The sequence below is a fragment of the Somniosus microcephalus genome, chromosome 16, assembly GCF_052327205.1.
Source record: "Somniosus microcephalus isolate GS21.2 chromosome 16, FLI_Smic_1.0, whole genome shotgun sequence".
NCBI lineage: Eukaryota > Metazoa > Chordata > Chondrichthyes > Squaliformes > Somniosidae > Somniosus > Somniosus microcephalus.
In genome coordinates this window covers 62,092,609-62,120,304 of record NC_141002.1, presented here as the reverse complement: position 1 = coordinate 62,120,304, position 27,696 = coordinate 62,092,609, and positions in this window count along the sequence as shown.

Below are 27,696 nucleotides of genomic sequence, written 5' to 3'. Positions count from 1 at the left end.
CACCTGCATGTTTGCTTTCAGTGACAGGTGTACAAGGACACCCAGGTCCCTTTGTACATCAGCATTTCCCAATCTATCACCATTTAAATAATACTCTGCCTTTCTGTTTTTCCTACCAAAGTGGATAACTTCACATTTATCCACGTTATACTGCATCTGCCATGTATTTACCCATTCACTCAACTTGTCTAAATCGCCTTGAAGCCTCTTTGCATCCTCCTCACAACTCACAATCCCACCTAATTTCGTGTCATCAGCAAACCTGGAAATATTACATTTGGTTCCCTCATCCAAATCATTGATATATATTGTGAATAGCTGGGGCCCAAGGACTGATCCCTGCGGTACCCCACTAGTCACCGCCTGCCACCCCGAAAAAGACCCATTTATTCCTACTCTCTATTTCCTGTCTGTTAACCAATTTTCAAACCATGCCAGTATATTACCCCCAATCCCATGTGCTTTAATTTTGCACACTAACCTCTTATGTGGGACTTTATCAAAGGCCTTCTGAAAATCCAAATACACCATGTCCACTGGTTCTCCCTTATCTAGTCTACCAGTTACATCCTCAAAAAACTCCAGTAGGTTTGTCAAACACGATTTCCCTTTCATAAATCCATGTTGACTTTGTCTAATCCCGTTGATATTTTCCAAGTGTCCTTTTATCACATCTTTTATAATAGACTCTAGCATTTTCCCTACTACTGATGATAGGCTAACCGGTCTTGTCACCTTTCTTGAAGATGGTCACAATTACAGCATCTCTGAGATTCCCTGGCATGTTCTCCTCCTTCCAAATAAGAGAAATGAGTTCATGTATTCACTCCAATAGTGCTTCTCTGCCATGTTTTAGCACCTCGGCTGGGATTCCATCTGCTCCTGAGGCCTTGTTGTTCTTCAGTTGTCGGATGGCCTTTTCAACCTCATGCCGGGCTGGGGTTATGCTGAGGTGGTGGCGGGTAGCATGCTGCGGGATGGATTTGAGGACACTCGCATCGAAGACAGAGTCTCGATTAAGGAGATCTTCGAAGTGCTCCTTCCAGCGAGCACTGACTGCCTCTCTGTCCTTGATGAGTACCTCACCGTTCTTGGCCCGCAGTTGGGTAGGACCTTGGGTGCTTGGACCGTAGATGGCCTTGACTGCGCTAAAGAATCCACGCACGTCGTGGTTGTCGGCTAGCTGCTGGATCTCCTGCGCTTTCTCCACCCACCATCTGTTCTTTAGATCACGAGTTTTTAGTTGGACCTCGGCCTTCAGGCGTCTGTAGAGCTGCTTTCTTGCTCTCGAGTTCTGTTGCTGTTTCCAGATCAGGAATGCCTTGCGCTTGCGGCTTATTAGCCCCTGGATCTCCTGGTCATTCTTGTTGAACCAGTGTTGGTGGTTCCTGGTCGAGTGACCGAGCGTCTCTTCACAGGTGCTGATTATGGAGGCCTTGAGTGCAGACCAGGTGCTGTGGACACTCTGTGTCTCTGAATCACTGGGAGTCGTCAGGTTGGTTGTAAGGCGCAGGCTGAATAGGGCTTTCTTAGCGGGGTCTTTGAGTGCTCCAGCGTTGATTTTCCTGAGGCATTCTTTCTGTTGCCGCTGCTGTTTTGGGGCTACGTTGATGGAGCTGACAGGGCGGATTAGGCTGTGGTCTGTCCAACAGTCATCAGCTCCTGTCATGGCGTGGGTGATGCGGACATCCTTGCGGTCCCTCGCTCAGACGATGACGTAATCCAGCAGATGCCAGTGCTTGAAGCAAGGCTGTTGCCATAAAGCCTTGTACTTGTCTCTCTGACAGAACAAGGTGTTGGTTATGACAAGGCCATGTTCTAAGCATTTCGTCAGGAGGAGGGTACCGTTGGAGTTGGTTTTCCCTACCCCTTCTCTGCCGATCACACCTCCCCAGAGGTCTGTGTCCTTTCCAACTCTGGTGTTAAAGTCGCCAAGGAGGATCAGCCCGCGCCCTGAGACTGTGACCCCTTGTTCTAGACCCCCCAGCCAGGGAAACATCCTCCCTGCATCCAGTCTGTCTAGCACTGTCAGAATTTTATACGTTTCAATGAGATCCCCTCTCATTCTTCTAAACTCGAGTGAATACAATCCTAGTTGACCCAATCTCTCCTCATACGACAGTCCTGAATCAGTCTGGTGAATCTTCGCTGCACTCCCTCTATGGCAAGTATATCCTTTCTTAGGTAAGGAGACCAAAACTGCACACAGTACTCCAGGTGTGGTCTCACCAAGGCCCTGTATAACTGTAGTAAGACATCCTTGCTCCTGTACTCAAGTCCTCTTGCAATGAAGGCCAACATACCATTTGCCTTCCTAACTGCTTGCTGCACCTGCATGTTTGCTTTCAGTGACTGGTATACAAGGGCACCCAGGTCCCTCTGTACATCAACATTCCCCAATCTATCACCATTTAAATAATACTCTGCCTTTCTGTTTTTCCTGAAAGTGGATAACTTCACATTTATCCACGTTATACTGCACCTGCCATGTATTTGCCCACTCACTCAACTTGTCTAAATCGCCTTGAAGCCTCTTTGCATCCTCCTCACAGCTCACAATCCCACCTAGTTTCGTGTCGTCAGCAAACTTGGAAATATTGGGCCAAAAATTCGGGTCGGGGGCTTGTCGCGCGTGCAAGCCCCCGATCTGCACTCACCCTGCGCGCTGACATCTGAAGCCCGGGCCTGCTTGCATTTCCTGTCACAGGCCCGGTTCAGATGTCAGCGCGCAGTGCTTACCTGATCCAGCGGCGTAGTTAGTGCGATGTGCCGGCTGGGATCAAGTTAGCACTGTACAACCAATCAGGGGAGGGGAAGGTTCATTCATGAGTTTGAGAGTAAGAACTGTCAAACTCATGAAAACTACGGGGGCCCAAAACACTATTTAAACTTTAAATAAAAATTTAGAAAACCTCCCAATCATTAAATTAAGTATAAATAAGTTTTAAAAAATAATTTAAACAATAATTTTTTTTTGAAAAAAATAAATTTTTAATAAAAAGGGTCTAAAACTAAACTTACCTTATTGTAGATTCTTTAAAATAATAAACCTGTGGGGAAAAAAAATCTAAATTACACTAAAACACCACTTACCTGTAAAAATAAATACTTACGTGTGCTTTTTACAAGCGTAAAGACCGGAGGCCTTTACACATGCGCAAATCCCCCAAAACAGAGGAAATCCAAGACGCACGCGCTGCCCCCTACAGCGCACGCGCTAGCCTCTTCAACTCTTGGGTTGGAGGAGAGGAAATACCGGTTTTCAGCGCATGCGCTGTGCATGCTGAAAACCGGCATTTCCTCCGGCCAGACGTGTGAGTACCCCTTCCGTACTCACGCGTTTGGGGAGGAATTTCTGCTCCATTACATTTGGTTCCCTCATCCAAATCATTGATATATATTGTTCATCCATATTTTCCTGCATTTCTATTTAGAATACGTCACAGCGAAAGTAGCGGCAAATCAGAAGCAGCGGAGGCATTTTTTCCTGGTGACTAGACGAATATATAAACAGGATGCCAATGAAAAGTCTTATAACCGGCTTTTATGCAAAGCCGAAGTGTGGCACTCATCAAAAACGCTACTCCCACCAGGCCGATCTCTTCTCAATGGAATCGGACGGCCTGCTTCATTTTAGACAACATTGCTAAAGTGTGATGAATTTAAGTACGGATATTCCACGTGTGTGGTGAGCCTGTTCTATAGGCTCAGACCTGCCCGTGTTTAATTGTATGAGCAATTTATTTTTTAAAATCTTTCCGCTATAAATCACGCCACAACCAAGCCACCAGCATTACTATTTCTAAGTTTAAGTGGCAGCGATGTGAAAACTGTCAGGAATCCAGCGAAATCATGATCGGCATTGTTTTCAGTGGGGGGATGGGATAGAACTGTGAAAATTAGCTTCCAACTGCTTTCGGCGAGGGGTGACTGCAGAGCAGCGCATAAGATTGAGGGAAATAAATGGAGTGCCATAAGTCAGGTGCAAATTACTTACTCTGTAATTTGCTCTTTCTTTTGCACATTTCAACGGTCCCAATGACGTGGATGCGCAACTCCCCAGGAAAATCTGGGCCAATGAGACAAAACACAGTGGCCCAGAATTTGTGGTCGGGATGACGGCAAACTGGCAGCGTACGCTGTTAAATTCCCCACTAAAAGTTAGACCCAAAGGGATTAGGTGTAACTGGGGTTTTGATAGCGTTATTACTGCTAAACAAATATTAAGGGCCTGGAAAACAAATTTAAATTTTGTGCAGTGTGAAATTTGTCCACTTTAATAAAAACTAACATTTTTAAGAAACTTTTCAAAAAAAATTGTTACCTTTTTTTAAAAGTTTGTCCATCTTTAATTCAGGTTTGCCTTTCCCCCATGTGAGAGCCCCAATCTTTGTTTTGCTCTCTCTAATATTTTTTAAAAGTTAGAATTTTAAGAGCTTACTCACCTCCTTGTTCACTGTCTGTGAGAAATCTGCCTTTTGATTGGCTGCTTCGACAGCCTGTTAACATCACAGCAGTTCGCACAAGGGAATCCCCATTAACTTCCATTGATTTGAGTTAAAGATCGGAAAACCCAAAGTTCTCAACACAGGGATTGCGAGATCCTTGTGTGAAGCATACTTCGGGGCCACTGGCAAACGCCTTCGCTTTGCTGCTGACCGCAAATTCCAGGCCATCGTTCATTTTGTTTGTATTACACTAGCGGCATATATTTCCTGCAACAAGAACAACAACAACTTACATTTATTTAGTGCGTTTAATGTACAAAACCATCCCAAAATGCTTCACAGAGGTAAAATCAAATATATGAATGTTGAGCCAAACATGGAGTTATTGGGGTGGAGTGCTTGGTCAAAGAAATGGTTTTAAGGAAGATCTTAAAGGAGCAGAGGGAGGTAGAGAGGCGGAGAGGTTTAGGGGTGGGGGTGGGGGGGGGTGGGTGAAGTCCAGAGGTGTAGGCCTACACAGCTAAAGGCACGGGCACCAATGGTAGGGCAAAGTGGTGATACACAAAGATGCAGAGTCAGGAGCAAAGAGTTTGATGGTGCTGTAGGACTGGAACAGTGACAGAAATAGGGAGAGGTGAGGTCATGAAGGGGCTTAATCACAATTATGAGATTTTTAAATATGAGATGACAAGGGACTAGGAGACAATGTAGATCAGTGAGGACAGCGGTGATTGATGAGTGGGACTTGATGCGGTATAGGATACAGGCAGCAGAGTTTTGGATGAGCTGAGGTCACCAGATACTGTCTGGAAGAAACCAGTTGCAAAGAAATTCAAGGTAGTGGTGACATAAGAAGTAGAATAAGAAATAGGAGCCTGAGTAGGCCATACGGCCCCTTGAGCCTGCTCCGCCATTCAATAAGATCATGGCTGATCTTCGACCTCAACTCCACTTTCCCGCCCAATCCCCATTTCCCTTGATTCCCCCTGAGTCCAAATATCTATCTATCTCAGCCTTGAATATACTCAATGATTCAGCATCCACAGCCCTCTGGGGTAGAGAATTCCAAAGATTCACAACCCTCTGAGTGAAGAAATTCCTCCTCATCTCAGTCTTAACTGTCTGACCCCCTTATCCTGAGACTATGTCCCCTAGCTCTAGACTCTCCAGCCAAGGAAACAACCTCTCAGCATCTACTCTGTCAATCCCCCTCAGAACCATATATGTTTCAATGAAATATCCTCTCATTCTTCTAAACTCCAGAGAGTATAGGCCCAAACTACTCAATCTCATCCCAGGAATCAATCTAGTGAACCTTCGTTGCACCACCTCCAAGGCAAGTATATCCGTCCTTAGATAAGGAGACCAAAATTGCGCACAGTACTCCAGGTGTGGTCTCACCAAGGCCCTGCGCAATTGTAGCAAGACTTCCTTACTCTTGTACTCCAACCCCCTTGCAATAAAGGCCAACATGCCATTTGTCTTCCTAACATTCCGGCAATAGTACTGAAGACTTGTGCTCCAGAACTAGCTGCGCCCCTAGCCAAGCTGTTCCAGTACAGCTACAACACTGGCATCTACCTGGCAATGTGAAAAATTGCCCAAGTATGTCCTGTCTACAAAAAGCAGGACAAATCCGACCCAGCCAATTACCGTCCCATCAGTCTACTCTCAATCATCAGCAAAGTGATGGAAGGTGTTGTCGACATTGCTATCAAGCGGCACTTACTCAGCAATAACCTGCTAACTGACAGCCAGTTTGGGTTCCGCCAGGGCCACTCAGCTCCTGACCTCATTACAGCCTTGGTCCAAACATGGACAAAAGAGCTGAACTCAAGAGGTGAGGTGAGAGTGACTGCCCTTGACATCAAGGCAGCATTTGATCGAGTGTGGCATCAAGGAGCCCTAGCAAAACTGAAGTCAATGGGAATCAAGGGGAAAACTCTCCATTGGTTGGAATCATACCTAGCACAAAGGAAGTTGGCTGTGGTTGTTGGAGGTCATTCATCTCAATCACATGACATCACTGCAGGAGTTCCTCAGGGCAGTGTCCTAGGCCCAACCATCTTCAGCTGCTTCATCAATGACCTTCCCTCCATCATAAGGTCAGAAGTGGGGATGTTCGCTGATGATTGCACACTGTTCAGCATCATTCGAGACTCGTCAGATACTGACGCAGTCCGTGTCCATATGCAGCAAGACCTGGACAACATTCAGACTTGGGCTGACAAGTGGCAAGTAACATTCGCACCACACAAGTGCCAGGCAATGACCATCTCCAACAAGCGAGACTCTAACCATCTCCCCTTGACATTCAATGGCATTACCATCGCTGAATCCCCCACTATCAACATCCTGGGGGTTACCATTGATCAGAAACTGAACTGGACCAGCCATACAAATACTGTGGCTGCAAGAGCAGGCCAGAGGCTGGGAATTCTGCGGCGAGTGTCTCACCTCCTGACTCCCCAAAGCCTTTCCACCATCTACAAGGCACAAGTCAGGAGTGTGATGGAATACTCTCCACTTGCCTGGATGAGTGCAGCTCCAACAACACTCAAGAAGCTCGACACCATTCAGGATAAAGCAGCCGGCTTGATTGGCACTCCATCCACCACCTTCAACATTCACTCCCTCCACCACCGGCGCACTGTGGCTGCAGTGTGTACCATCTACAAGATGCACTGCAGCAAATCGCCAAAGCTCCTTCAACAGCACCTTCCAAACCTGCGACCTCTACCACTTAGAAGGACAAGGGCAGCAGATGCATGGGAACATCACCACCTTCAAGTTCCCCTCCAAGCCACACACCATCCTGACTTGGACCTGTATCGCCATTCCTTCACTGTCGCTGGGCCAAAATCCTGGAACTCCCTTCCTAACAGCATTGTGGGTGTACCTACACCATATGGACTGCAGCGGTTCAAGAAGGCGGCTCACCACCATCTTCTCAAGGGCAATTAGGGATGGGCACTAAATGCAGGCCTAGCCAGCCAGCGACGCCCACATCCCATCAATGAATTAAAAAAAAAAAATTTTTTTTTAATTGCCTGCTGTACCTGCACACTAGCTTTCTGTGTTTCCTGTACGAGGACACCTAAATTTTCTATTCTACCTACCAAAGTGAATAACCTCACAGTTCCCCACGTTATACTCCATCTGCCACTTTATTGCCCATTCACTTAACCTGTCTATATCCCTTTGCTGGCTCTTTGGGGAAAAATTCATTATAGCTGTTGTGTCCGTCAGTAGTAAGACACAAGACTGCAGGAGAACGGTACAACAGGTGTTTACTCAACGTGGCTCACTCTGGAACTGAACTGAACAGCTTCGGGAAGCGGTTGGCTGTCCTTCGCAGCCGGGTCCTCTACTATTCCCCAATGCTCCGATCTGTTGTCAGCCCTCTTTGGCTCTAACAAACATATCGTGCCCTTCGCCTGGGCAAGAGATTGCAGCAGCGACTGAACCCGTTCTCTGCAAGGCCCGTGATCTGTTTCCTCAAAACCCTCCTTGCAGTTAACTCTATATGCCGCCTGCAAATCTTTCAGCTGGCCTTCCAGCTCTTCGATTTTCTGCGCATAAGTCACGTTCAACTTCTTAACCTTGCGCTCCCCAGCCTTAGCCTCGGTCACCTGCCCCTGCAGGTACTGTTGCTGGCTGCGGGAGGCTTCCTCCTCTTTGGCCCTTATTTCCCTTTCCTCAAACAACTCTAACATGATCCTCTGCCCTGTAGCCTCCCTAGCTTCTGAGGTGAGCAGCGCCTCTCGTAGCTCCTCGCTAAGCCTGGCTATCTCGCAGTCCGATGCCCGGACCTGCCTTGTCAGACATATGAACCAAATTGCCTTTTCTATCTTCTTATTATGCTTTGATCCTGCCGTCCACTGGGCCACCGCGTCCACGGGACGTGGCGCCCTGCTTAGACTCTGTACCCATTCCTTTGTGAAGTTTACCTTGGAAATAGCATAGGCGGAGATTCTCTTCTCCATCTTAGATTTACCAAAAACCGCTGTTTCCGAGGTTGTGCATTCATTCTCCCACTGGAGTCCTGCCGTGGTCTCCATTGTGTAGGGGGTTTTGCTCTGCCCAATTACAGGGGTCTTTAGTGCCTGTTAATGTATTGGGCCTCTGTCTCCTTTATACCCTTGCAGCTTGTGTTAGCCTGCAGGTCGGGTGTCACTAAACACCCTCTAAGGAGATAGAGAACAACAGCTTATAGAGGAGGACTAGAATACGGTGACGACCCGCACAGTTTATACCTAATCTGCGGGGTACTCCTGAGCCCAAGGGCTCCTATAGTCCTCTCTCTTTTTCCCTAGCCTGCTGTTCCCTTGTTTGGCGGGTTCGAAGCGCCCTAATGCCCCTATCTGGTTCTAACTCCAGAATTTGGATGGAGAACGATGCACTTTAAATAGACACTCGGAGACAAGTAGTCCTTGGAAAAAACAGGTGACAACCAATTTTATTTGGTTCTACCACAAACGTAATAAACACACACACTCTATAACTATAAATAAAATATGGGAGAGAACGGACATAACGAAAATGTTTTACACTGTTTTAACTTTACCAAGTCCAATCCCACCAACCCACTTTCCTACCTAGACTAGACTGACAGTTGCAGGCCCTTGGATTATACTCACAGCCTACTTTGAGTGCGGTTGTTGGGTTGTTGCTGTTGTTGGTTGGTTTGTGCTTGATGGAAAAGGCTCCCGAAATAGCGGGAGTGAATGCCATCTTCCACAGCCACTTCGGTCGTTGGTGTCTTCTTGTTGATGTCCCCGGGACGGGAGTCGGTATACGGTGCGGTTTCTTGCGGTGATGTTGCGCCGTCTGGTAGCGGAGTAAACTTTCAGTATGCCGATTGAGTCTGGGGCCTGATGGTGGATCTTCTCATCAGCGTGGTTGGAGTTCTTTAGATGGTAGTTCGCCCCAGCTCGTCTCTCCCTCAGCTTCTTAACTCGCTCTCCTGCTCTTTCTTCTGGGCTTTTAATAATCTCTTGTTTCTGTATTTTATACCCAATTCCATTTCGGCCTCTTCGCACCCAATTAAATTGGTGTTTACAAGTGTGAGGGCAGGGGTATTGTTTTGAGTGCACAGCGGCTCCTCCAAGTCTGCTGTCCCATTGTGTCAGTCCTGGGACTTGATTATTTTGGGCCACCTCTTAACTGTAGTGATCCCAAAACTATTGTCCCTAGTCCAAGTTGATTAAGGTGATGATGGCCTGTACTCATAGCTCGATTAGGGGTGAGTCACATATTCAAACCTGGGCCGGGTCGTCCCCATTGGCCGGGGATTTCCTTGCTTCAGGCCCGACTCAGTCCCCTGACTGGCCTTTGAGAATGCACTTTGTTTTGATTGGCCGACATCTATGGCTCACTTCTGAGCCACAGTCCCCTGTATTCAGATATCCCAGCCTGCTTTTCGGGACCACTGCATTGGCCGAAAATGTTGGTTTTAAACTGTATAGGGCAATCCAATTTTGGTCACCTTGCCCTTAGAGGGCTCCAATAAAACGTGGTTGTGGATTTTCAAACCCTACAGTGCGGAGGCGATTCTGGCACCCTGTCGTCGGTTGGGTCATCAGCTTCCAATGCTACTGTTTCTGGGGTAGATGCGACCTGTACGTCGGGTTCCTCACCAGGTACGTATGGGCGAGGCATGGGGTTGACTTGTTCCTGTGACTCTAGGATCTGGTCAGCATGGCATCTCACGATGTTCTCCCCAACGTCCACTGTGTACATTAGTGGGCCCTGCCGTGTGCATATCGTTCCTGGCTGCCATTTTTCTGTTCGGTAGTCACGGGCCAAGACTGGTTGCCCTACATTGAAGCTCCTTGTTGGCTTCTCATGGATGTGCTGGAATTGCTTACTCTCAACATCTCTTCGTACGTTTGGTCTGAGCAAATCTAGGCGAGATCTTAACCTTCGGTTAAAGAACATCATGGCCGGGGCCTGGTTGCTGGCTGCATGTGTCGCATTCCGGTAGGCGAACAGGAAATTGTCCACCTTATGCTGCAGCAGAATGTTGTCATTGTACATAGCCTTTATTGCCTTCTGAAAGGTTTGTACGAACCTCTCAGCCAATCCATTTGTGGCTGGATGATACGGGGCGTATGTGTAATGCCTTACCCCATTCTTCTTCATAAACCTCTGGAACTCGTCGGACACAAATTGTGGTCCGTTATCGGAGCAAATCTGTTCTGGCAAGCCGTTCCTGGCAAAAATGGTCCATAGGACTGCAATAGTTTTCTCCGTGGTGGTGGAGGACATTTTGATGACCTCAGGCCATTTCGAGTGCGCATCCATGGCTATTAAAACCATTGAGTCCATGAATGGACCAGCAAAATCAATATGCACCCGTTGCCATGGAGATGAGGGCCACTCCCATGGGTGTAGAGGGGCATGTGGTGGTGCATTTTGGACTTTCTGGCATCCTGAGCAGCTCTTGGTCAGGTCCTTGATTTGTTTATTGATTCCCGGCCACCACACATAAGCCCTGGCAAGGCTTTTCATTTTTACCCCTCCCAGATGACCCTCATGAAGCTCATTGAGCACTCTATCCCTTAACTTGGGTGGAATTACCACTCGGGATCCACACAGCAAGGTCCCCCGGCACACTGACAGCTGTTCTCTTCTTGTCGAGAATGCTGGCAACAGTGAGTCGCCATGTGCTGGCTATCCCTTCACCGTCAAATCATATACCCGAGACAGTGTCGGGTCATTTCGGGTCTCCTTTTCTATATTAGCGTTAGTTACCGGTAGGTATTCAACTATAGTCGAATGAAATATTTCGACAGGATCCACTGCTGGTGCTTCTTCCGCAGTAGGCAGTGGTAGGCGTGATAGCCCATCAGCATTTCCATGCTGTTTCGTGCCCTTATATTCAATCTCATAGTGGTGCGCCCCTAGAAAAAGTGACCATCTTTGTAGTCGTTGCGCAGTCATCACCGGAACGCCCTTCTTCAGATTAAAAATGGAGACAAGAGGCTGGTGGTCAGTCAACAAGGTGAATTTCTGCCCGTGCAGATAGTGATTGAACTTTTTCACTCCCCACACTAGGCTGAGGGCCTCCCTGTCAATCTGGGCGTAGTTACGCTCGGCTGAGGTTAGTGATCGTGACGCAAAGACTGTTGGCCTCTCTGAGCCGTCCGAGAATTTGTGCGACAGCACCGCTCCAATGCCGTAGGGTGACGCATCACACGCCAACCGAATTAGTAGTGCTGGGTTGAAATGGGCCAATACCTCTTTCAATGTGATTAGTGTTTTGCTCTTCTGGAAAGCTTGTTTACATTCGTCACTCCACTTCCATGGCACTCCAGTTTGCAGTAGGGTGTTCAGTGGGTGTAGTATTGTAGACAAATTTGGCAAGAACTTATGGTAGTAGTTTACCAGCCCGAGGAATGACCTCACCATGCTGCTGCGTGCGAGTAGTCAGAAGATGCCTGGCGTACACCTCGTTTATTGGCCGCACGTAGTGGGCCTTCAGAATGGTGCAGGCATCCCCGTAGCTGGTGGCATCTTGGATGAGAGGGGAGACCCGATGGCTCGCCCAGTTTCGCAGGATTCCCAGTTTCACGTCTCCGGTGGCGGTTGCGGCTGCTATGGCGGTGGATGAGTTTGCAATGAAAAATTTGAAGCATTGGAACCAGTGCCCGAACTGTGTGGCTGCGTCTGAGGCATGGGGGTCCAGATCCAAGCGCTCTGGTTTCAGGAGTCGATCCATCTTGGTGTTTTAGTGATTAAAATTGATGTGCCATCGATAACTCAAAGACAAGGAGTTTAAAGGATTCAACTAAAGGCTTCCAAGATGGCGGCCCCTTCGCCCCTTAATTAAGGGGGGTTTTTCTTTGGCACAGCCCCATAGCTGGGGGTGACAATCACCACCCCATTACTGGGGTGTGACTATGCTTGATCTTAGCCAAAAGGCCGAGAAGCAATAAAAGGGCAGCATGGTGGCATAGTGGTTAGCACTGTTGCCTCACAGTGCCAGGGACCCGGGTTCAAATCTGGCCTCGGGTGACTGTCTGTGTGGAGTTTGCACATTCTCCCCGTGTGTTTGCGTGGGTTTTCTCCGGGTGCTCTGGTTTCTTCCTACAGTCCAAAGATGTGTGGGTTAGGTTGATTGGCCATGATAAAAAAAAAATTGTAAATAAAAAATTGACCCTTAGTGTTAGGGGGGATTAAATACGTGGGGTTACGGGGATAGGGCTTGGGTGGGATGGCTGTCGGTGTAGGGACCAGGTGCTAGGATTTGGATGATCAGCCATGATCTCGTTGAATGGCGGAGCAGGGCCGAATGGCCTACTCCTGCTCCTATCTTCTATGTTTCTATGTTTCAGTTGTGACACGTTTTCCGGTGCTGGAGCCTTGACTACTGCCTCAATATTTTCTGGGGACTTATGTAACCCCTCTTTATTGATAATGTGGCCACAATACGAGATCTGTTTTTTAAAAACTCGCATTTGGGGCGGTTAGCTCGGAGCCCTTATTCCTTCAATCTAGTGAGCACCTGCTCCAGGTTGGCGAGGTGATCACTGTCATTTTCGCCCGTGACCAGGATACCGTCCAAATAACACTGGGTCCCTGGGATCCCTTGCAGGACTTGTTCCATTGCCCTTTGCCAAATAGCCGGAGCTGATGCTACCCCGAATACCAGCCGGTTGTATTGGTAGAGACCTTTATGGGTGTTGATTGTGAGGTATTTTTTTTATGCTTCTTCTACCTCCATTTGCAGATACGCCTGGGCCACATCAATCTTAGTGAAGCGTTTCCCTCCAGATAGCGAGGCGAAAATATCTTCAATCCACGGAAGTGGATATTGCACGGTGTGAAGGACTGGGTTCACTGTTACCTTAAAGTCCTCACAGATGTGAACCTTCCTTGGTTCCCCAGGCGTGCTGCTCAACGACTTTTTCATCACAGGGATGATGGGTGTAGCCCACTCGCTCCAGTCTACCTTGGACAGTACTCCTGAACGTTCCAAACTCTCCAGCTCTGCTTCGACGGCTGGGCGGATCGCATAAGGTACCGGTCTGGCCTTAAAAATTTTGGGCTTGCGTTTTCTTCGATTTTAATTGTTGCTGTCATGCCTTTTAGTGTTCCGAGTCCTTGCTGGAACACTTCTTGTGCGTCGGTTAGGATCTTTGACAGTCGCCCAGGTGTGACGTCGTCATCCTTTTTGGCAGCCACAGTCAGTGCTTGTATGGAATGCCAATCCAGCTGTATTTTCCGGATCCATTCACCTCCCAGTAATGGTGGTCCTCCATCTTGCAATACATACAGGTCTAGTTTTGGTGTTTCCTTACCGTTATATATAACGGTCACCCTTATTTTTCCTTTGGGGTAGACTTTTTGCCCCGTGTACATCTTCAAAATAATTTTTGTGTCTCTCAAGGGTATGTGTGAGAATAGCCGCTCATAGTCCTGTCGGTTTATGACTGTTAGGGCTGATCCTGTGTCCAATTCCATTTTTACCTGGACTCCTGCTATCTTGAGAGTGACCCAAATGGTTCGGTGATCCTCCATTTTGATCACATTATGTAGTTTCAGAAAACTCAGCTCCCTGCTTTCGGAGTCGGTATCACTCTTTTGTTCGTCTGAACTATTCTCTGTCACCTTATGTACCTTCTTGTACTTTTCTTTTGGAGATTTCTTATTGCTGGTTTTCTTTCCCGACCTGCAGACTCGTGCTATGTGTCCTACTTTTCCACACTGTCTGCACACTTTGTCTTTGAACCAGCAATCATTGTGGTCGTGTGTTGTTCTGCCGCAGCGATAGCACTTCTCTGTTCTGTATGACATTTCGTTTGTGCCATATTCTTGCGGTCACTGTTGTATCTCTGCAGCGCCCCGTGCTGCTGCTTCATATGATACTGTAATGCTGAAAGCCTTGTCCAGCGTAAGGTCCTTTTCAGATAAAAGCCGTTTCTGGGTTCCTTCACTTTGAAGCCCACACACAAACTTGTCCCTTAAGGTATCTGCCAGTCCCGTTCCAAACTGGCAGTGTTTCGATAGTTTGCGCAGTTCTGTTAAATATTCAGCATTGCTTTCATCCTTATGCTGGTTCCGTTTGTGAAACTTGAATCTTTCTGCTATCAGCAGCGGTGTGGGGTTTAAATGTTCCTGTAGTATCGTCACTATGTCTCCAAAACTCTTTTCCACTGGCTTCGCTGGGGTTACTAGATTTCGTAATAAGCCATATGTCTTTGCACCCATTAAATTTAACAATACCGGCGCTTTCTTGTCATCTGACACCTCATTTGCCTTGCGGTATACCTCTATTCGTTCGACATATGTAGTCCAATCTTCGACTTCATTGTCAAATGCGGTGATACTGCCACTCTTTGGCATTTTGGGTGTGGTTTAAAATGGCGTCTCCCGCGCTTTCCTTTTTCCCCCGCTGCTGCCAACGCCGCTCTCGGCGGTCCTCATGGCAATGGCGGCGCCCTGTAGGTTTCGCGCGCTTCTCCTGCGCTGCTGCCAACGCTGCTCTCGGCGGTCCTCGTGGCAATGGCGGCGCCTCGCGGGTTTCTGTGTGTCTCTCTCCCTCTCCTCAACGCTGCTCGGCCCCTGAACACCGGCTGCGCCCTGTGCGCTCTGCCCTCTCTCTCTCTCTCCCGTCGACACTGCTCGGCCCTTTGCTGTGCCGCTCGGTTGGACTCTAGCCCGCCACTGTCCGGGAAGGGTCTGCGCACTACCTGTTGCCAGCCCGTTTCGCTGGACCACCGCGACTGGAAAGCCAAGCCTGGCTCTCAACAGCCTCCCCCGCAATTCTCGAGTCTCTGCTGGATAACTGGGCGGTTGCCCGTGGCCGACGCCCGTGTCTCTGGCCTTGACCTCCAATCTACTGGTCTCCAGGAATGAATCCCTGGGAGGTGATGCAGAGTTGCAGGTAGGATCGAATTTGCCTCGTCGCCAATGTTATGTCCGTCAGTAGTAAGACACAAGACTGCAGGAGAACGGTACAACAGGTGTTTACTCAACGTGGCTCACTCTGGAACTGAACTGTACAGAGTACTACTCAGTGCTATATACAGGTGTGGTCACTGCCGGTACTACAGTATACATGAGCTGTAAAAAGTAGTTCCCCCCCTTAAAGGTATATACATTACAATAGCCATTATAATGGGGCGCAAAAACTTCGGAAGCGGAAAAATGATTGCCAGTTGCTAATGATGAAAGACTCCCAGGAAATTCAGTTGTCGCGCTCCAAGAGGGAAATGGAGCGCTAAATCAAGCGCTAGCACTTCCTTTAGAGTTAAACGGAGCGAGACGGGTGGTTTCGGCAGAGCGCTGAGCAATGTTCCGTGCAGCGCTGCCGGATTCGCAGGCTCCTTCCCTCCCTTAAAGGGAAGGGTCAATGCTCACAGCAGTTAAAGTTGAGGCTGGGGATGGGTCGGTGACGGCACCCGCGGTCCGCAAGGAGAAGCCCCAAGCACTCTGAGAGAGTGCAGGGCCGATCAATCGCAGCAATGAAACACGTTAAAAAACAGGACAAAGGGGTGAGAATTTTTTTTTGGCCAAACTGATCACCAATCCCTTTAATTACCGCCCCCCAAGCGGCCGGCCGAGGTCACAACACCTCCTGCAGCTGCCGTTGATGATACCAGGTGAAGCTGCAGGGGGCGGAAGTAATTTTAGGATCCGGGGCGGTAACGGGGCGATGACTTCACGATCTCCGGGGCGCAGGAGATCGAGTCGGTAAGTTTTACCACCGGTGCTTCCCCCCCCCCCCCCTCCACCCCCATTGAATTTTGCGGGAGTCGTTTCTTTCGCCCCGCCCGCTCGGTAAGTCATTAGAGCCCCATTATTGCCCCCGGAGGCGATAACAGGAGGCACAAAGGAGGCCAATTTCTAGCCCAGAGTTCCCTCCTCACAGCTTACTTTCCCACCTAGCTTTGTATCATCAGCAAACCTGGATACATTGCACTCAGTTTAAGTGTTCCATCACACTTTTGACTTGAGTTGTATAGTATTGTGGAGAGGCACTGAGGGGTCAGGAGGTGCGCCATTCATCGCAGAGTACCACTTTCTATCAATTAGTTATAATTTTAATGGACAGAAGATCATGTGAGTGCATGCACCCAAATTCTCCAACATGCAATCCCAACAGGTGAAGCTCCACACTGGGACCACTAATTCATAAAATCACCATTCTTAATTCTAAAATTGGTTTCTTATTAAGGTGGCATTGATTTCAAGAAAAAATGTTGGGTAAACCTTATTTTGTTTGGGGAGGGAAAAGAGATTGAAGAGCCATTTTTGTCAGAGAGATATATGCAAATGTTGTCAATGTGGCCCTTTTCAGTTAATTAAACATACCATTGTCTTATTTGCAGTAGAACACATTCACTTTGGGAGTTACAGCATCTATCACAGCTTAAATTGTCAAACTGTAACATATAGATGACATATTGCCAAATATATTGGAAGTAAAATGCATTGAACGTTACAAACATGGAACTACTGATAACTTTGCATGCAATTGGATTTATCAAGCCATTTCTTGGTTAATCATTTGTGTATTCACAGCTAAGTGCTATCAGTTGATGGCAAAACCCAGTACTATTACAAAGGTCATCACTTAACTATATTTGCCTCTTTGTCTCTGAATTTTACTGATAAAATTATTGCTGCAGTGTGTAGATAAAGATAAGAAAAATATCATATTGTTCTGTTCACCACCTCTGTTTTAATTACCACGGATAGTGAGTCAAAAATGATAAAACTTCTACTTATGAGATCATTCATTATTGAGTGATCAGGCTAATCTACGTTGCTCCTCAGGGCAAAAATGACACAGTAAATCTTATTTATGTGACTGCCCATAAACCCAAGGGATCTCCACATGATGATGTAAAGTCTTCTTGAGTAAGTTTCAATGGATAAAGTTAATGGTCCTTTTTGAAACTGGTGTCTCGTGGATCCATTATATCTTAATTGTTTCTATGAGCGTGTTTCGAAGCTAAAGGTTAGAGCTGTAGTCATGCTATGTAATAGATTAAATCTGTCATATCCTGTGCTTCACTTGTCAGTGTATTTTACTGTCAGCATACCATTTGCTTAAGGCATTCAAGTTGATAAGTAATAAAAAGATATTAAACAAAAGGATAAGAAGTGATATAATAATTTCTTAAAGCTGACTCTCTTGGAGATTGGCTAGTTTTATATAATTCATGGAGGAGAATTTAATATTTCAAGAACCTTAATAGGCATTTATTAGCAACTATTGCTCTATCCTAAAGCATTTGCAACCATCTTCAGCCAGAAGTGCCGAGTGGATGATTCATCTCAGCCTCCTCCTGAGGAGCCCACCATCATAGAAGCCAGCCAATTCGATTCACTCCATGTGATATCAAGAAATGGCTGAGTGCACTGGATACAGCAAAGGGTATGGGCCCTGACAACATCCCGGCTGTAGTGCTGAAGACTTTTGCTCCAGAACTAACCGCATCTCTGGCCAAGCTCTTCCAGTACAGCTACAACACTGGCATCTACCCGACAAACTGGAAAATTGCCCAGCTATGTCCTGTCCACACAAAGCAGGACAAATCCAATCCAATCAATTACTACTCCATCAGTCTACTCTCGATCATGAGTAAAGTGATGGAAGGTGTCATCAACAGTGCTTTCAAGCGGCACTTGCTCACCAATAACCTGCTCACCGATGCTCAGTTTGGGTTCTGCCAGGACCACTCGGCTCCAGACCTCATTACAGCCTTGGTCCAAACATGGACAAAAGAGCTGACTTCCAGAAATGAGCAAGAGTGACTGCCCTTGAAATCAAGGCAGCATTTGACCGAGTGTACCATCAAGGAGACCTAGTGAAATTGAAGTTAATGGGAATCAGGGGGAAAACTCTCCACTGACTAGAGTCATAACTAGAATATTCACTCCCTCCACCATCGGCGCACTGAGGCTGCAGTGTGTACCATCTTCAAGATGCACTGCAGCAACTCACAAAGGCTTCTTCGACAGCACCTTCCAAACCCATGACCTCTACCACCTAGAAGGACAAGGGCAGCAGGAGCATGGGGAAACCACCACCTCAAAATTGCCCTCCAAGTCACACACCATCCTGACTTGGAAATATATTGCTGTTCATTCATTGTCGCTGGGTCAAAACCCTAGAACTCCCTCCCTAACAGCACTATGGGAGTACCTTCACCACATGGACTGCAGCTGTTCAAGAAGGTGGCTCGAGGACCATTAGGGATGGGCAATAAATGCTGGCCTTGCCAGCGACGCTCACATCCCATGAATGAATTTTTAAAAATCCAACATGTTGTGCTCTTTTGCATAACTGTCCAATATTATGCTGTATTAATTAATTAAATTGTTGAAATTTGGAAGGACTTTTTTGTATCACATTCTATTGTAGCACAGGTTTTTAATTATATTCAGCAGCATCATGCTACTATATTACACAGAACAGGTCTCTTGCTCTATTTAAATGGAAACTGAAATCTTGTACACTTCAATTAATCCCATCAATTCATGGTAATAAAGTTAATGGGATTATTTCCTTCAAAAGGATCATTTTCTCATGCGTCTATTGACTTCCATTGCACTTAAGACACAATTTCCCTGATAATGGCAAATGGGGATTGAATCTCCAACAAGAGAGAGTCTAACTACATCCCTTTGACATTCAACAGCATTACCATCATCGAATCCCCCACCATCAACATCCTGGGGGGTCACCATTGACCAGAAACTTAACTGGATCAGCCACATAAATACGTTGGCAACAAGAGCGACGTCCACATCCCATGAATGAATAAAAAAATTCATGATGCAGGTTCAACAGCAGCAACAAAACAGAGGGCAGGCTGTTGCCAAATTTTCTGATGGGAGCCCCTGTCCATAATTTTAACAAACTACTGGCACATGAAAAGCTTGTCAGTAAACTCAGCCTGTAGCACATTTGGCTGAAGAGTGCAAAATATGGCAAAGCAGCAGATTTTAAAGGGTTACATCTTGTCACTGAAGAGGACATTGCGATGGTAATAGGAAAATTGACTGTTAACAGCAGAGACATGTGTACAGAAATTGTACTTTTGATGCTGAAAGGTTGGAGGAGTTACATCAAAGGAAGGCAGCCCTAGTTGAAGGCACATATGCGCATTTCAAAAACAGAGCTTGCTGGATAGGAATCAGAATTGGGAATCCTGGGTGATTTTCATATCCCTAATCCTGGGGCAACACCTTGACAGTGATCAGTTAACACAGCCAGAATGAGGATTGATTTGAGATTTTTCTGGTCTCTGTGGCTGAGCTAATTGCTGGATAAACTTGCTGAGGTGTCAGGGAAGCCCAAGACAGAGAGATTTGACAGCAATGCTGGATACATCAACATATTAAAATTAATTACTTTTGTGTCAGATTTTCTGTTCTTGTAGGCCTATAGTCTGCCAGCAGCCAGAAAAGAAACAGAAGTGGCCAAGATAACCGTTAGCACTGATTTGTCCAACAAGATACACTATTTAAGCCAGGTGGATTCGTTTTCCTGCTCCTCTGAAAGTGGGCCTTATTTTGAGCAGTTCTCTGGCTTGTGATCCTATTGAAAATTGGCAAAACTGTACCACCAAATGAGCGAAGGTGATAGGAAACCAAGTGGACACTGCTGGCTAGGAACCAAGCACTATACCACTTAAGCAACAGGACTGCTTACTTGCAACATTTACTAATTGCCTTTTGTAAACTAATCAAATGTGTTCCAAGTAAGTCATCAGTTGCTTAAGTAGTGGACTGCATGGTTCCCAGCCAGGAGTTTCCAACTGGTTTCTTATCACTGGAGCTTGCTTGGTGGTCTCTTGAAACTGAAATAGGATCATAAGTTTTTTCCGAAAACTTAAAAAAAGCAAGGAAAATTTGGAAATTACTAAAGTAATTAATTAATAATACAACTGTATGACCGAACTTTAGATTAAAGATAGAAGATGATGTTTTCTCGCCACACTACTAAATAACCTAATATACTTTCGTTAGAGGTTTTGTTGCAACAGTTACACTGTATAGATTTTTTTATATTTCTGATTTTCAAACTTTTCAGTTTAAAAAAATCAATCCCTCTTGTGCACCTGTGAGTATATCACATTAGAACTAGATTGGGCCTAGCTGTGAAGGCCCTCCCTATCCTTTTATAATTGAGTGCCATCACACATGAATAATAGTCACTTGTACCCTGATGCCTCAACTGGTTATCGCATGTGTTGGATCCGTGGTTCAGTGGATATGCTGTTATTAAATAATCACACGGATGCTGTACATTAACAATAAACAGGTCTTTACTGGAGGAGGGTAGTCTCAAGATTGGGGGTAGAGAGGCATGCGCAAAGCTTATATAACTGTGTGGTCACTGCCGGTACTACAGTATACAGGAGCTGTAAAAGTAGTTCTGACTTAAAGGCACATACACTACAATTCCTCCCCTTTTAGATTAGTAGTACCCCTAATGTTCAAATAACAATTAACATTTCAACATGTACATTAAACAACAAAAGTCCATTTATAGATTCAGACTATGGGGCCGCTTCCTGACCCTTTCGGGATAGCGCCTTTCCAGAGGTTCTTGTTCTTGGTGCAGAGGCGATTCTGACCCCTTTTCATCGGGTAGTTCATCGGGTTCCACTGCTACTGGTTCTGAGGTAGATGCTACCAGTATGTCGGGTTCATCCCCAGGTACTCGAGACATGGGGTTGACGCGTTCCTGTGACGCTAAGATCTGATCGACGTGGCATCTCACAATGTTCTCCCCAACATCCACTGTGTACATTAATGGCCCCTGCCTTGTACATATCATTCTGGGTTGCCATTTCTCTGTTCGATAGTCACGGGCCAAGACTGGTTGCCCTACATTGAAGCTCCTTGTCGGCTTCTCATTGATGTGCTGGAATTGTTTGTCCTCAACATTTCTTCGCACATTTGGTCTGAGCAAGTCCAGACGAGATCTCAACCTTCGGTTAAAGAACATCATGGCCGGGGTCTGGTTGGTAACTGCATGTGTCGCGTTTCGGTAGGCTAATAAGAAATTGTCCATCTTATGCTGTAGTGGAATTTCATCGTCGCACATGGCCTTTATCGCCTTCTTAAAGGTTTGTACGAACCTCTCAGCCAATCCATTTGTGGCTGGATGATACGGGGCGGATGTGTAATGCCTTACCCCATTCCTTCTCATAAATTTTTGGAACTCGTCAGACACAAACTGTGGTCCATTATCAGAGCAAATCTGCTCTGGCAAACCATTTCTGGCAAATATGGTCCGGAGGACTGCAATCGTTTTCTCTGTAGTGGTTGAAGACATTTTTATCACCTCAGGCCACTTTGAATGAGCATCCACTGCTATTAAGAACATTGAGTCCATGAATGGACCAGCGAAATCAATATGCACCCGTTGCCATGGAGAGGAGGGCCACTCCCATGGGTGTAGAGGGGCATGTGGTGGTGCATTTTGGACCTTCTGGCATCCTAAGCAGCTCTTAGTTAGGTCTTCGATTTGTTGATCGATTCCCGGCCACCACACATAAGCCCTAGCAAGGCTTTTCATTTTCACTCCCCCCAGATGACCTTCATGTAGCTCATTTAGCACTCTCTCCCTTAACTTAGTTGGAATCACCACTCTGGATCCACACATCACTGTCCCCTGGCATACTGACAGCTGTTCTCTTCTGGATGAGAATGCTGGCAACAGTGAGTCACCATGAGTTGGCCATTCCCTCACCATCAATTCATATACCCGAGACAGCGTCGGATCATTGCGGGTCTCCTTCTCTATATCCGCGTTCGTTACTGGCAATCGTTCAATTATTGATGAATAAAATATCTCGATAGGGTCCACTGCTGGTGCTTCCTCCACAGTAGGCAGTGGCAGGCGCGATAGCCCATCAGCGTTCCCATGCTGTTTCGTGCCTTTATATTCTATTTCATATTGATTCGCCCCTAGAAACCGGGACCATCTTTGTAACCGCTGTGCAGTCATCACTGGAACGCCCTTCTTAGGATTAAAGATGGAGACAAGTGGTTGGTGGTCAGTCAGCAAGGTGAACTTCTGCCCATGCAGATAGTGGTTGAATTTTTTTACTTCCCATACTAGGCTGAGGCCCTCCCTGTCAATCTGGGCGTAGTTGCGCTCGGCTGAGGTTAGTGACCGAGACGCAAAGGCTACTGGCCTCTCCAACCTGTCAGGGAATTTGTGCGACAGCACCGCTCCAATACCATAGGGTGATGCATCACATGCCAAACGAATTGGTAGTGCTGGGTTGAAATGGGCCAACACCTCTTTTGATGTGATCAATTCTTTACACTTCTGGAAAGCTCGTCTACGTTCATCGTCCCACTTCCATGGTACCCCTGTTTGCAGTAGGGTGTTCAGTGGGTGTAATACCGTAGACAAATTTGGTAAGAACTTGTGGTAGTAGTTTACCAGCCCGAGGAACGACCTCAGTTGTGACACATTTTCCGGTGCTGGAGCCTTGACTACTGCCTCAATCTTGTCAGGTGACTTATGTAACCCCTCTTCATCGATGACGTGGCCACAATACGAGATCTGTTTCTGGAAAAACTCGCACTTGTGGCGATTAGCTCGTAGCCCATACTCCTTTAATCTGGTGAGCACCTTCTCCAAGTTGGCGAGGTGATCACCATCATTTTCGCCCGTGACCAAGATGTCGTCCAAATAACACCGGGTCCCTGGAATCCCTTGCAGGACCTGATCCATCGCCCTTTGCCAGATAGCCGGAGCCGAGGCTACTCCAAACACCAGCCAGTTGTATTGATAGAGACCTTTATGAGTGTTGATCGTAAGGTATTGTTTCGAAGCTTCTTCTACCTCCATTTGCAAGTACGCCTGGGCTAGATCAATTTTGGTGAAGCGTTTACCTCCAGATAGCGAGGCGAAAATATCCTCAATTCGTGGAAGTGGATATTGTACCGTGTGAAGGACTGGGTTCACTGTCACCTTAAAATCCCCACAGATGCGGACCTTCTTTGGTTCCCCAGGCGTATTACTCAACGACCTCTTCATTACAGGAACAATGGGTGTAGCCCACTCGCTCCAGTCCACTTTGGACAGTACTCCTGAACGTTCCAACCCTTCCAGCTCTGCTTCAACAGCTGGTCTGATCGCATAAGGCACTGGTCTGGCCTTCAGAAACTTTGGGCTTGCATTTTCCTCTATTTTAATCGTTGCTGTTATTCCTTTTAGTGTTCCTAGTCCCTCCTGGAACACTTCTTTTGCATCAGTTAGCATTTTTGACAGTCGTCCAGGTGTGACGTCGTCATCCTCTTTGGCCTCAACCTTCAGTGCCTGTATGGAATGCCAATCTAATTGTATCTTCCAGATCCATTCACGTCCTAGCAGTGGTGGTCCTCCATCTGGCAATACATATATATCCATTTTAGGTATTTCCTGGCCTTTATATGTCACTTTCACCCTTATTTTTCCTTTGGGGTCGACTTTTTGCCCCGTATACGTCTTCAAGACAATCTCTGTAGCTTTCAAGGGTATGTGTGAAAATAGCCGCTTGTAGTCTCTTTGATTTATGACTGTTAGCGCTGACCCTGTGTCCAATTCCATTTTCACTTGGACTCCGTCTATCTTGAGTGTAACCCAGATAGTCTGGTGATCCTCCATTTCTGTTACCTTATGTAGTTTCAGACAACCCAGCTCCTTGATTCCGGAGTCTGTGTCACTTTTCTGTTCGTCTGAACCACTGTCCATCACCTGGTGTACCTTTTTGTACTTCTCCTGTGGAGATTTCTTACTGTTGGTTTTCTTCCCAGACCTGCAGACTCTTGCTATGTGTCCTGCTTTCCCACACTGTCTGCACACTTGGTCCTTGAACCAACAATCTTTCTGGTCATGTGTTGTTCTGCCGCAGCGATAGCACTTCCCTGTTCCATAGGACATTTCATTGGTGCCATATTCTTGCGGTCTCCGTTGTATCTCTGCAGCGCCCCTTGCGGCTGCTTCGTGTGATACTGTCATACTGAATGCTTTGTCCAGCGTAAGGTCCTTTTCTGATAGAAGCCATTTCTGGGTTCCTTCACTTTGTAGCCCACACACAAACTTGTCCCTTAACGTATCTGCTAGTCCCGCTCCAAACTGGCAGTGTTTCGATAGCTTGCGCAGTTCCGTTAGGTACTCAGCGTTGCTTTTGTTTTTGTGTTGGTTCCTTTTATGGAACTTAAATCGTTCTGCTATCAGCAGCGGTGTGGGGTTTAAGTGGTCCTGTAGGATTTCTACTATGCTTTCACAATTCTTGTTTACCGGCTTCTCTGGGTGATGTGCCTCAATAAATCCGAGACTCGATGTTAGCGAAACAAAACAAGGCTTTTATTGACTTAGAAGGTAACACACAGAGGAGAATGTATCTTCCATCCAGAGGTCTGCCGTACTGGATGTGCTGCAGGCTGGGCCAGCTTACATCGGAGCCAGGTATGGGCGGAGCCCTACACACAGTACAATACAATGGAAATGAAACTGAAACCAACCACAGTCACAGGCAGAGAAATACTAATGAGTGATGAATGGAATATTTCATCACATTCACCCCTTCCACAGATTTAGTCTGTTCGGGGGTTTGATAGTCCTCTGCGACCGACGTGGCTGTTGTGGTGCCGCGAGTGTCGGCTGGGTGTCCCCGGTGGCCTCCTGGGTCTCTGCCGGGGGTGCCGCCAGGGTTGTTGAAGGGGTAGTTGGTGGGGGTACCGTTGGTCGATGTTCTTCCGGGGGTGATGAAAGAGTAGTGGGTGGGTAAGAGTTGCTGTGGTCGTTGTTGCTGCTGTTGTCGTGGTTGTTGTCGTTACCGGCTGGGGCGACGTCTTTTATGGACACGGTGTCCTCCCTTCCGTCGGCATGCCGGACATACGCGTATTGGGGGTTGGCGTGGAGTAGGTGCACTGACTCCACGAGAGGGTCCGTCTTGTGGCCCCTCACATGCCTTCGCACGAATACCGGACCTGGGGTGGAGAGCCATGACGGCATGGATACGCCTGAGGTGGATTTCCGGGGAAAGACAAACATTCGCTCGTGAGGCGTGGCATTAGTGGCAGTACACAATAGCGACCGTATCGAATGGAGCACATCTGGGAGGACTTCCTGCCAGCGGGAGATAGGGAGGCCTTTGGTCCTTAGAGCTAGAGTGACTGCTTTCCATACTGTCCCGTTCTCTCGCTCCACTTGACCGTTACCCCGGGGGTTGTAGCTGGTGGTACGGCTCGTGGCGATCCCCCTGGACAGCATGTACTGGCGTAGGTCTTCACTCATGAAGGACGCCCCCCTATCCGTATGGATGTAGCTCGGCATACCGAACAGGCAGAACAGGCTGTTGAGGCATTTAATGACCGTGGCGCTGGTCATGTCTGGGCAGGGGAAGGCGAATGGGAAACGAGAGTATTCGTCCACAATGTTCAGGAAGTAAACACTGCAGTCGACGGACGGGAGGGGGCCCTTGAAATCTAAGCTGAGCCGCTCAAAGGGCCGTGTAGCTTTGATTAAGTGGGCTCTATCTGGGCGGTAGAGCCGAGGCTTGCACTCAGCGCAAGTGCGACAGTTCCTGGTCAGGGACCGAACTTCCTCAATCGAGTAGGGTAAGTTGCGGGACTTTATGAAGTGGAACAGCCGCGTGACCCCTGGGTGGCAGAGGTCATTGTGGAGGGTCTGTAGCCGATCCCCAGTGGCGCTGGCACACATCCCTCGTGAGAGGGCGTCGGGGGATTCGTTAAGGGCCCCTGGCCGGTAAATGATGTCATAATCGAAGGTGGAGAGCTCGATCCGCCACCTAAGAATCTTATCATTTTTAATCTTCCCCCTCTGTTTATTATTGAACATAAACGCTACCGACCGCTGGTCGGTAAGTAGGGTGAAGCGTTTGCCGGCTAGGTAGTGGCGCCAATGGCGCACTGCCTCCACGATGGCTTGGGCCTCCTTTTCTACGGAGGAGTGTCTGATCTCGGGCCCTTGGAGGGTCCTCGAGAAGAAAGCTACGGGCCGCCCCGCCTGGTTGAGGGTGGCCGCCAAGGCAAAGTCAGACGCATCACTTTCCACTTGAAAGGGAGTGTTCTCGTCCACTGCCTGCAGCGTGGCCCACTCAATATCCTGCTTAATGCTTTTGAAGGCGGCATGGGCCTCAGCAGAGAGCGGAAAAGAGGATGCTTTCAAGAGGGGGCGGGCTTTGTCGGAGTAGTTGGGGACCCATTGGGAATAATAAGAAAATAACCCCAGGCACCTTTTCAGGGCTTTGGGAGTGTTGGGCAGGGGCAGCTCCAGTAGGGGGCGCAATTGGTCGGGGTCTGGTCCGATTTCCCCATTCTCCACCACGCTCCCTAGTATGCAGAGGCGCGTGGTGTTGTAAACGCACTTGTCCTCGTTGTAGGTGAGGTTGAGTTTTTGTGCAGTTTTCAGGAACCTCTCGAGGTTCGAGTCGTGATCCTGCTGGTTGTGACCGCAGATGGTGACGTTGTCGAGGTAGGGGAAGGTTGCCTGCAAGTGGTAGTCATTGACCATGCGGTCCATCTCCCTCTGGAAGACCGAGACCCCATTCGTCACCCCAAAGGGGACTCTGAGGAATTGGTAGAGGCGTCCGTTCGCCTCGAAGGCGGTGTACGGGCGGTCCTCTGGTCTGATAGGGAGCTGGTGGTACGCTGACTTGAGGTCGATGGTGGAGAACACCCGGTATTGGGCGATTTGGTTCACCATTTCTGATATGCGGGGTAGCGGGTAGGCGTCTAGTTGGGTGTACCTGTTGATCGTTTGGCTATAGTCGATCACCATCCGTTTCTTCTCGCTACCCCTTACCACCACCACTTGGGCGCGCCATGGGCTATTGCTGCGTTCAATAATGCGCTCTTTCAGGAGCCTGTCTACCTCAGTCGCGATAAACCGCCTGTCCTCCCAGCTGTACCTCCTGCTTTTGGTCGCTATTGGCCGGCAGTTAGGGGTAAGGTTCGCGAATAGCGAAGGCGGCTTTACCTTCAGGGTAGCCAGACCGCACACTGTGAGGGGCGGCTGGGACCCACCGTAATTGAGCGTGATGCTTTGGTGGTAGCACTGGAAATCCAGGCCCAAGATCACGCTCGCACATAGATTCTTCATGATTAATACTTTAAAATTATCGTATACAGTTCCGTTAACGGACAATTGTACCGTGCAGTAACCCATAATGGTCGATGTCTGGGTTTTATCAGCCATAGAGATGGTACCCCGAGTAGGGACCACCTTTAGGGAGAGTTGTTGTACCAGTTCAGG